We start from the raw sequence: 10386 nt of genomic DNA, 5'->3' as shown, positions 1-10386 counted from the left end.
CAGGTGGCAGATCTAATACAGTCCAACAAAGAGAAACACAAACTTACAGAATTTCAAGATATTTGAACACTATGAAAAGATCAAATATGAGAATTCAGGGCATAGTAAAAGGAGAAGAATTTCACTCCAAAGGCATAGTAGGCATCTTCAACAAAATCATAGAAGAAAACTTCCCCCAATTTGGGAAAGAGGTGCCAATGCAGATACAGGAATCTTGTAGAACACCAGACAGACAAAACCTGGAAAGAACCCCTCCTCACCATATTGTAATCGAGCACACAAACCAGAGAAAAAATATTGAAAGAAGTTAGAGAGAAAAATCAAGTTACCTACAAAGGCAAACCCATCTGGATTACCGCAGATTACTCAACACAAACTATAAAAGCCAAAAGGGCTTGGAATGGTGTATTCCAAGTTCTGAAAGATAACAACTGTCAACCAAGGTTATTTTATCCTGCAAAGCTATCCATTCAAATAGACCAAGAAAAAAGGACATTCTACCACAAAAGCAGGCTAACAGAGTATTTGAAGACAAAATCAGCTCTACAGAAAATACTTGAAAGAATCCTCCATACTGAAGAAAAAGAAAAGCAAATATATAAGGAACCAAGAAAAAAAAAATACTCAAATACTAGTTAACACAAGAGAACAGAGGTAAAACTGGAAGAACTACCAAAAAAATGGCAAAAATAAATACACATTTTTAATATTATCTCTTAATATAATGGCCTCAATGCCCCAACCAAAAAACATAGGTTTTCAGACTGGGATCAAAAGCAGGATCCTTCAATTTCTTGCCTCCAAGAAACCCACCTTTATATAAAGAATGGACACCATCTTAGGGTGAAAGGATGGATAACGGTGTCTCAAGAAAATAGACCTAGAAAAGAATCAGGGGTTGCTATCCTAATATCTGACAAGGTAGACTTCCACCCAATATTAGTTAAGAAAGATAAGGAAGCCCACTTTATCTTTATTAAGGGCACACTCCAACAGGAGGACATTACAATCCTAAACATTTATGCACATAACATGAGGGTTCCCAAATTCATCAAACAAACGCTATTAGAACTAAGGTCACAGATAACACCAAAGACAGTGGTAGTGGGTGACTTCAACACCCCACTCTCATCAATTGACAGGTCATCCCAGGAAAAAATTAAACAAAGTGGCATCTGGACTAAATGAGGTCATAGAAGGAATGGACCTGCTTCATCACCCAGAGTCCTTACCCCTTACACCTCATGGGTGTCAGAGTTAATAAAAATTGGAAATGATCAAAGCAGAAAAATATTTGGTAAGGACCCTGATAAAATCATTATACCCTACTCCACTTCCCAAATACAATGGTTAATACAAAATAATGACTAATGGGCAATATCTTGCACCTCTTTTCAGGGATCCCTTGATAACCACTACCCTGCTAACAAACTTCTCCACTTTCTGAGAATTCAGCCATTTCTTTTTCCTATATTAACCTCTCCCTGACCTCTTCCCCATGCCCTCCCACCCCCACCTAGTTTTCACTGATGGCTCCTCTAATGGAATGGCAGCCTTCACTGTAAATAATTAAACCACTTCCCTAAAATCCCAATTCTACTCTGCTCAACTGGTGGAGCTTTTTGCTGTTTTACAGGTTTTTCAACAACTTCCACATGCTTTCTTTAATCTGTATACTGATAGTGCTTATATTAATCAATCCATCTCCCATTTAGAAACTGTGCCATACATAAAACCCACTACAAATGCCACTCCTCTGTTTTTCTCCATTCAGCAATGTATACATTCTAGACAACATCCTTTTTATATAGGCCATATTCGTGCTCATTCTGGACTTTCTGGACCTCTAGCCACTGGCAATGCCATGACTGACAAAGCCACCCAGTTTGCCTTCCTTGTTAAGCTCGATCCTGTGGTCCAGGCCAAAGCAGCTCACTCTGTACATCACCTTAACACTCAAACCTTGCATCTTCTTTTTAAAATCACTAGGGAACAAGCCACCAGATAGTCAAACAATGCACAAACTTTGTCACCCTCCTACCTGTTCCCCACTTAGGTGTGAATCCTAGAGGTTTAATTCCCAATGAGGTCTGGCAAATGGATGTAACACATGTTCCCTCATTTGGTAATCTTAAGTACCTCCATGTTACTGTGGATACTTTTAGTGGATGCATCTTTGCCAGTCTCCATGCTGGAGAAGCTTCAAAAAATGTCATTGCTCATGTGCTCAACTGCCTTGTATCATGGGAATGCCCCAAATTATTAAAACTGATAATGGTCCTGGATATACTGGAAAAAAATTCCAAAATTTCTGTCATCAACTACAAATTAAACATATTACAGGCATACCATACAATCCCCAGGGTCAAGGAATTGAACTATTCAACATACCCTCCAAAAATTGAAAATGGGGGATTTATATCCCATAAAAAGCTATCCAAGAAATATCCTTCATCATGCCTTGTTTGTCCTAAACTTTTTAACCCTTGATACTCAGAGAAATTCAGCTACTGATTGCTTTTGGCACACAAATACAAAAAAAAAAAAATACCTTTGCCAAAGCCATGTGGAAAGATCCTTTACCCTTAAAATGGAATGGCCCAGACCCAGTACTCATTTAGGGCCAAGGATCAGTATGCTTGTTTGACATCAAAGAAAATGCTGTGAGATGACTGCCAGAGAGACTTGTAAAACAAGTTGATGATCCTCCAATGACATCTCACATATCTAGGGAAGAAACAGTTCCCTGAGAGAATCTCCTTTTTTCCCTAACAGGACAAAGCTGGAAGGACCTCTACTTATCTTAATCCCCTTACTCGCAATCGCACCGGTTATTATAAATAAAATCATGTCTTTTATAAGTCAACAGATTGTTGCCATTAAGATGCAGCCTTTGCAGGTTCATTATCACAGACTGGAGCTGGAAGATTGAGGCATTGCCACTGAAGACCTACCACCTGCAGAAGACAAGAATATATCAGAAAGATCATTCACCCTGACCAAGTAGGCTTTATTCCAGAGATGCAGGGATGGTTCAACATATGCAAATCAATAAATGCAATACGTTATATAAATGGACTGAAGGACAAAAATCATATGATCATCACATTAGACACAGAGAAAGCGTTTGACAAAATCCAATATCCCTTCATAATAAAAGTCCTACAGAGACTGGGAATAGAAGAAACATATCTCAATATAATAAAGGCTATTTATGACAAGACCACAGCCAACATATTACTAACTGGGGAAAAACTAGAAGCTTTTCCAATAAAATCAGGAACAAGACGAGGGTGTCCACTGTCCCCACTGTTATTTAATATACTACTGGAATTGTTAGCCATAGCAATAAGGCAAGAGATGCACATAAAAAGGATACAAATTGCAAAGGAAGAAATCAAGTTATCATTACTTGCAGATTACATGATTCTATATATAAAGGACCATAAAGACTCTACTAGCAAACTGTTAGAGCTGATAAAAACCTACAGCCATGTAGCAGGATACAAAATAAATACACAGAAATCAGTAGCCTTCCTATATGCTAACAACAAACACACAGAGGATGAAATCAGAGAATCACTCCTATGCACAATTACATCAAAGAAAATAAAGTACCTTGGGATAAATGTAACCAAGGAAGTAAAGGATATCTACAATGAAAACTATACAACACTCAAGCGAGAAATTGCAGAAGACACTAGGAAGTGGAAAAAACATCCCTTGTTCCTGCATTGGAAGAGTCAATATTATGAAATTGGCAATCTTACCAAAAGCAAACTACATATTTAATGCAATCCCCATCAAAATTCCAAGGGCATCCTTCATGGAAATAGAAAAAAATCCAAAAATTCATTTGGAAGCACAAAAAAAATCTCGAATATCTAAAATAATACTGAGCAACAAAAGTAAGGTAGGAGGTATCACCATACCTAATTTTAACCTATACTACAGAGCCATAGTAACAAAAACAGCATTGTACTGGCACAAAAACAAATATGTAGATCAATGGAACAGAATAGAGGACCCAGATGTAAGTCCCCGTAGTGATAGCCACCTGGTAGTTGATAAAAATGCCAAAAATACTCATTGGATAAAAGACAGCCTCTTCAGCAAATGGTGTTGCCAAACTGGATATGTATCTGTAGAAGGATGAAAATAGATTATTCTCTCTTAACATCAGACCTGAAACTCTAAAATTGCTAGAGGAAAAAGTAGTGGAAGCCCTTCTACATATTGGTCTTGGCAAAGACTTTCTGAATATCACCCCAATTACTCAGGCAATAAAACCACTGATTAACCACTGGGACCTCATGAAATTACAAAGATTTTGTACTGCAAAGGAACTGTGAATAAAGCAAAGAGGCAACCTATAGAATGGGGAAAAAATCTTTGCCTGCTATATATCTGATAGAGGATTAATATCTAGGATATACAAAAACTCAAATAGCTAAACAATAAGAAATCAAACAAGCCAAATAAAAAATGGACTACAGAGCTAAACAGAGAGTTCTCAAAAGAAGAAATATGGATGGCATATAAGCATCTAAAAAAATGTTCTACATCTCTAGTCATCAGGGAAATGCACATTAAAACTACATTGAGTTTCTATCTCACTGCTGTGAGATTGGCTACCATCATGAAAACTAATGATCATAAATGCTGGCAGGGATGTGGAAAAAAGGGAACCCCTTCTACACTGCTGGTGGGAATGCAATCTGGTCCCGCCATTGTGGAAATCAGTGGAGGGTTTCCTAAGACAGCTAAAAATTGATCTACCATATGACCCAGCTATAGCACTCCTAGGCATATATCCTAAGGACTCATCTCATTTCCTTAGAAGTATGTCCTCAACCATGTTTATTGCTGCTCAATTTATAATATCCAAGAAATGGAACCAGCCTAGATGTCCCTCAACTGATGAGTGGATAATGAAGATATGGCACATTTATACAATGGAGTTCTACTCAGCGATAAAGAAAAATGAAGTTATGAAATTTTCAGGAAAATCGATGTATATGGAAAGAATTATTCTAAGTGAGGTAACCCAGGCCCAGAAAGCCAAGCACAGCATGTTCTCCCTCATATGTGGATCCTAGCTACAGATGATTGGGCTTCTGTGTGAGAAGGAAAAAACTCAGTAGTCGAGGCCAGTAAGTTAAAAAGGAGATATAAAAGGAAGAGAAAGGAAGGGAGGAGGGTACTTAATAGGTTGGTATTGTATGTATGTAAGTAGAAGAATAGATCAACACGGGTCAAAAGGCCCAAAGTGATGTCAGGCCAAGAGACTGAGTAAAGGAAAAGGTGGAGGGATGGCTATTCAAATTGTAAGAGGATGCAAATAAACCATATGGAATCCTCCAGTTTTGGACAATGGAACACTCAGGAGCCATAGATCGTTGTTAGAAAATTTTCAGTGGGATGGGATAGCTCCAGTGAGTTGTTGGCCAGGGAGGTCCCCGATGCCCCCAAAACATTATAGGCCTTTGCCAAGGCCTTTGGTTTCCCACCAGGAATAGATGTTACAACCCTATTGCTGAAGACTCCACATACTTGGGCTGCAAGACCACTGAGAAATCTTGCTGGAACTTACCTGATAACCTCCTCCATGTAGACCAGCTGACAGAAAGCTGGAAGAAGCCATTCTACATGTAGTGCAATGGGAGAAAGAGATATCACCAGTGAAGATGTTCAACAGTGGACACTGCAATCCTTATAATTGGCCAACCAGCCCAAATGAGCCAACAGGTGCAATAGTGGCACATCTGTCATGGTGGAAACCAACTGCGCTCCAATTGGACTGGAAGCCTGCTCCATGGGAGGGAATACATCCCTGATACTGAAAACTTAAAACAGAGGTAGTCATGAGCCATAGGGGTGTAACATCTGCTGATGTCTGGAAGAATGTATATACTATGCTTATCAAACTTCCCAGTAAGCACTTCTCTTAATATTTATACCCTTATATTAATGCTACTCTCACTTTAGGTAGAGAATCTTCTCTTCTCAGATGGCAATGTCATTGGGACGACTCAGAAGGTATCATAGTGCTGGAAAGAAATGAATGGAGTTCTTAGTAATATCTAGATCACACCTTCCAAGGCACAGGGTCTAATGCAGAAGAGGTGGCAGAAAGAATGTAAGAGCCAAAGGAAAGTTAAGACTCCTCACAATGTGCTCCCTCCAGACATAAAATGGCCTCAATATCCATGACCTCATAGTTCTTGACACTGCCTACACAAGACCATCATAAGAGGAGAAAAAGATCATGGCATCAAAACAATAGAGAGACTTATTGAGATGGGTAGAGGATATGATGGAGAATGGAATTTCAAAGGGGAAAGTGAGGTGAGGGAGGGTATTACCATGGATATTTTTTATAATCATGGAAAACGTTAATAAAAATTTAGGAAAAAAAATTCTATGTTGTCTTTAAATTTTTATGTATTTTGTTAAGCATACAAACATAGGAAAATGGGCTGGTTGAAAAAGATTTCTGTGTACTAATCAAGAATTTAGCACCTATCAAATTAGGCATGATAGTTAAATTCAAAATGAATACATACTATGATAAGGTAATTCAAATTACATAATCTAATGAATAAAAATATTGCAGCTCTCTATCTTACTTTGAGTGGAGAAAAAGAAAGAAAAACTATAAATTTTGTTTTCATATTTAATGTATTTGAGAGAGAGAGATAGAAAGAGGCAGAGAGAGAATGGGTGTGCCAGGGTGTCTACCAAGTGTATATGAACACCTAGATGCATACACCACTTTGTTCTTCTGGCTTACATGGGACCTGTAGAATTGAACCTTGGTCCTTTGGCTTTATAGGCAAGCACCTTAACCACTATACCATATCTCAAGCCCCCCAACATATCATTTTTCTAAATAAAATTATTGCCACTGTTTCTGCCTAATGAAAGTTTTGTTCATAATATTTTAGAGATATAAATTATAAACAAATGCACATAGTATAATTTTATTGTGATGAAAATTAAATCAAAACAGATGAGATGAATATATGTGTGAGCCTTTAAATGCTTTCACATAAAAACATAGAAAAATTACAATTACTGTACTAGGTTGATGACTAACAGATAATTAGAAATTGAAGAACATGATGATTGATTATCTTGCTTTTTCTAAACCTTATAAAAATCATTAATTTTTAAGTAAAATTTTCTATCAAAATATGTAGGATTCAAAACAAATGGAGACACCATTCATTATTTTTAATCAGTGAGTACAATCACAATAATGTACATACATATTAAAATACCTCTAAATATCAGTTACATGCATTACTTAAATGTATATTGGCATCTTGTTACAAGAGTGTTATTAAGGTGTCTGGGAGGTATGAAAGTAATAGAAAGTGCTGCCTGCCCTGTGTACCTCACATTGTGGAGGAAAGACAAACAAAAACAGAAGAGAAATTCATTTCTTAGAAGGAGAAATTGTTGGACAGTAAATACAGAATAGGTCATGAAGCAGGGACACATAAATTTTCCAGTCTTTCTTTAAGGGGGCAGGTTTGGTTATTATTGGAGGTGACTTTTGAGCCAAGACATGGAAATGGTGAAGGCCTGTGCCCAGTATCACAGGCAAGTGAAAGAGTTGATGTTTTTCTTATTTGGAAAATCCCACATGAAAGCATATTTGAAAATATTTCAATAATAACTTTTCTACAACTAATTCCTTTTTTGTTTATTTTTATTTATTTATTTGAAAGTGACAGACAGAAAGAAAGATGCAGATGAAAAGAGAGAAAAAGATGGGCATGTCAGGGCATCCAGCCACTGCTGACAAACTCCAGACACATGTGCCCCCTTGTGCATCTGGCTCCAACAGTGCTCCTTAGACTTCACAGGCAAGTGCTCAACCACTAAGCCATCTCTGCAGCCCTAATTCTTTTTTTTTTTTATTACTAAGGACATATTTAGTATGAATACATCATGTGTTAGTACCATTTTCCCTCCTCCCTCACCCCATTCTACTGCTGGCCCTCCTCAGTGGGGTTGCTGGTATTCCCCATGGGGATGTGGGTTATGCACTGTGAGAGCAGCAATCAGCTACTGGGGGAAAGGCAATGCCTCTGGGCATGACATCCCAACCTGTGAAACATACACTCTTCCCACCCCTTCTTCTGAAAAATTCACTGAGCCTTGTTAGTGTGTTAAAAGTCTACTTCAGTGATGAGCTCTTAGGATCATGTGGCTCTCTGCTTTGGTATGTGTTGAGTATTCAGAGTCTGTCTCCTGATTGTCATGTTCATCATGGAAGCAGCACTCTTGTTTATCTCCCCAATTCTTCTGTGGTTTCAGCTGGGGCTTGGCTGAGGTGTGAGGGGTGGTTTATTTCCTTGGGTCTTGCTACCTTTTGAAAACAAAAATACAAAACAAAACAAACAAACAACAACAACAACAACAAAAAACAGGCTCTCCAACTAAGACTAAAGTCAACACAGGTTAAATGGAATAAGCATTATTAATTTAGGAAGAACTTAATGGATGTAGCCCCTCTTTTAGTGAAAGACTAGTGGAAGCTTGACATTGGAGATCATAATTTTTGTCTCCACAGGACTCTGACCTGGTTCCTAATTCCAGATATGTGTTCCTTTCCACTGTCTTAGCCAATCAGAATGCCATTTGTTACCACCAAATCTCTGTGTCATCATTGCACTGGTGAGTACAACTTGTCAGGATGTTTGCTTCTGTGTAGCTTAGACTCTAGGTTGCTCATACCATTGTTGGCCACTTTCCCCCACTAGCTCATATACCACTTCCCATCACCAGAGAACCTAGTTGTCTTGGGACTGGGTTTCTTCCAGATTCCATCCAGGTCTCTGTTCTGTGTCAGCAGCACATGGTGTCTTTAGCAATAGAAGACTGCATGTATATATATATATAAAATTTATAGCAATTATAGAAAAGTGTAAATAATTTATATTATGTGTCATATTTTAATTAATTTAGTTTTTACAGCTACTGTTTTGTTTCACCAATATTTCACTTAACTATATAAAAATAAATTTTGGCAAAGGGAATGAGTGTCTCTCTGTCTGCTCTGGAGAAGCTCAGTATATAATGAGAGATCCCTATAACCAATTTCACATTCCTGAGAGCAAGTAATGTGTACTCTGCTGGCATTGAGGAAACAGACTCTGAGAGGGAAAGCTACATAAAGTTAGTAAGCGTCCTGGGCCACTTATGCTATACATGTGAATCATGTTAGACTCCAGTCTGGTTGTATATGTGAACAGAAATAGAATTAGAAGAAACATATAATATTAATCTTGTTTGAGACATTAGAATTTTGTGTCTACTTACAAAATATTTTTAGAAAGCTAATAATTTAGTCTATGAAATTACAGTTTTATCGTTAAATTATATCAACTTTCAGCAAAAGATATATTTAGTTATACATCTGATACGACACAATTCTTTATTCCTCTGTTCCATACTCTTTTAACTAGACTCCATTTCCGTATGTTTCCATCACTTCCCAATTCCATCATCAAATGAGAAATGTGGATTAACACACTGATTAGGTCATAGCCTTCAATACAAACACCACTCAATGAGTGCATTCACAGACTGGATATCACACCCACAACACATGGGCCTTTGGGAGCACACTTCATCTCCCACACTTAACAGTGGTTTTGATATTTGATAATTTAAAATATTTTATTTATTTATTTGAGAGAGAGAGATTGAAGGAAAGAAAGGTAGACAGAGATTAGAAGGGAACACCAGAACTTCTAGCCACTGCAAACAAGCTCCAGACACTTGCACCACCTTGTGCATCTGGTTTTATGTCGGTACTGGGGAAAAGAACCTGGGTCCTTTGGCTTTACAGGCAAGCACCTTAATTGCTAAGCCATTTCTCCATCCTGATACTTGATAATTTAAATTGATACACTTTCAACTCTAAAGAGAAAAGAAAAATATGTATGAAAACATATTTATTCATCTTTCAATGATCAACATGAATAGCATGGAATTAGCAGTGTATCTTCATATATTTTTTTTAATACCTCATGGAGGGAGCTCTGATGATAATGAAGAATGAACTTTCTTTTAAAACTTTTTTTTTTTTTTTTTGCAAGGAGATAGGGAGTGTGTGTATTTGGGAGAGAGAGAGGGAGAGAGAGAAAGAGAGAGAGTGACAGAGCATATCAGGGCCTCTAGCCACTGCAAATCAACTCCAGACACAATTTTGCCACCATGTGGATCTCTATATGGGTTCTGGGGAATCAAACTTGGGTCTTTAGGCTTCATAGCAAGTGCCTTAACCAATAAGTCATCTCTCCACCCGAAGAACAAACTTTCCGATGTATTCTCTAATCATTGCTCAATTATCTATAGCAATTCATCCCC

Source organism: Jaculus jaculus, chromosome 7 (assembly GCF_020740685.1).
Source record: "Jaculus jaculus isolate mJacJac1 chromosome 7, mJacJac1.mat.Y.cur, whole genome shotgun sequence".
Lineage (NCBI taxonomy): Eukaryota > Metazoa > Chordata > Mammalia > Rodentia > Dipodidae > Jaculus > Jaculus jaculus.
The sequence above is the reverse complement of the archived record's forward strand: the minus strand, read 5'-3'. Positions refer to the sequence as shown.